Source organism: Lynx rufus, unplaced genomic scaffold (assembly GCF_022079265.1).
Source record: "Lynx rufus isolate CCGP_SWC_20201006 ecotype Redwood Valley unplaced genomic scaffold, mLynRuf1.p SCAF_13, whole genome shotgun sequence".
Classification (NCBI taxonomy): domain Eukaryota; kingdom Metazoa; phylum Chordata; class Mammalia; order Carnivora; family Felidae; genus Lynx; species Lynx rufus.
In genome coordinates, this window is record NW_025814827.1 from 50,370,288 (window position 1) to 50,372,152 (window position 1,865).

At 41.0% G+C, this 1,865-nt stretch overlaps 1 pseudogene; it reads right to left on the reverse strand.

The window, feature by feature from the left end:
* Positions 1-664: 664 nt before the first annotated feature.
* LOC124508305 (ubiquitin-conjugating enzyme E2 E3-like) lies at positions 665-1,364 on the reverse strand (annotated as a pseudogene).
* Between the last annotated feature and the right edge of the window lie 501 nt (positions 1,365-1,865).

The window sequence follows — 1,865 nt, forward strand, 5'->3', positions numbered from 1 at the left end:
ACCTTCAAAGGATAAAAGCAGAGAATAGAATTATATACGTTGAAGGGGTTCAGAACAAGTCTCCCCAAAATGGGCCACTTTGGCATGTGGATTATTTTGAGCTCAAGGCAATCAAGACCCAAAAACTCAAGAAAACTTTTTCCTTCTCCCTTAAACTACCCCCAAAAATATTTATATAAGGGGTCTGGCCCAGAGAAAGATCTATTACCAAGGGATAACATACCTAAATGACCTATCCGTATGGCAGGACAGACATCTAATTATTACATATCTGCTCTTCTTATTCTGTGAATCATCCTCCTACCCTTTGAAGCCCCCAGCCTCTATCTCATCCCTTTACTCAAGATGGCATATAAGCCTCAACCGCCTGACTTGTTCCCAGTCTCAAATTTTTCTGGGATCTCCATTTGTATGTAATTAAATTTGTTTTTCTCCCATTAATCGCTTTTATGTTAATTTGATTATTAGACCAGCCAAAAAGATAGAACGGTAGAAGAAAAAAATTTTTGTCCCCAACAACACAGAAATCCATAATGTAAAGGCCATAAAAATTTGCAGCACAGGAGCGCCTGGCTGGCTCAGTCGGTAGAGCATATGACTCTTGGTCTCACGGTTGTAGGTTCGAGCCCCACGTTGCATGCAGAGATTAGTCAAAAATAAAATCTTAAAAAAACGCCAAGATTTGCAGCACAGTGAGAAGGTGTCTCTGTTTCTTCTCATTGTATAGAAAGTATGTGAATTGTGTTGCCCAACTCTTGTCACGTTCTGTTCTGTTCCTCAAATACAGAGAAGCTATGCTTCCAACTGGAGTATCTGCAGAGTTACAGACTGTCAAAGGGAACAAGTCAGCAGCAAAATCTTTGAAATTGTCCAAGTGGGACTCCAGTTGTCTTTAAGGATGTAGAGGCAGATGAGTCCTTAACTGTTGTTGTTGTAGTGATAGATTCTGGTGTGGAAAGTAACTTTTGGTGGCTTACATGGATAATCCGATGAAAATGTGATATCCAGAAAAACCACACCACCTTCACACACAGAGGCTGGTGGACCAAGTATAGTTAACTTCCATTCATAAATGTTGTCTGCTTTAGGACCAGCATGGCAGTTGGGAGGAGAAACATGGATGACTTCGGTTAGCTCCTTCTGAAGTCTTTTCACACAACTGGTGGGTAATTTAGCAGTGGTTTTCCTAGACAGTTTGGTGTTTTTGTGTTTTGTTTGTTTTGTTTTTCCTGCTGGGTGACAGAAGATATTCCTTCTTGTTGTCCTTCAGGCTCTGGAACAGCTAGATCTCTCTGATGTGCCTCTGAACTACCATTGCCAGTGCTGGGGCTCTCATCATTGGATCATTGCCTATCACTGGACATCTTGGTGAAGTTATTCCCTGGAAAATTCGACTGCTTATCTGGCCTGTTCATACAGTCCTACAGTGTGGGATGAGGAGAGGGGGGAAAAAACCTTCCTTAAAGAAATACAGGCAGCTGGGAGTGGGGGTTGAAGGAATAGGAAAAAAAAAAAAAAAGAAGCCAAGGAGATTTGGGCTGGGGAGTGTGGCAAATTGAAAGGAGGGGGGATTGTGTCCCCTAGGAATTTTTTAAAGGACAATTTTTTTTTAAGGGCATGGCCATTGATGATGTTTGCAGGCAGGCTGGTTTAGGTCAAGAAGCAGGGATTTGTGGAGATAAGTTTATGTACGATACCGGAGTGATGGATATACAATATTTTGCCTTTGTCAAAACCCATAAGACTTTTTATAGCACCAGAATGAATTTTATTGTGTGCAAATAAAAAAGCAATTTAGAAGATTGGGAGAGCTCAGAATGTAAGACATACTGTCACACAGGGATCTGACTATATGACATTAACAA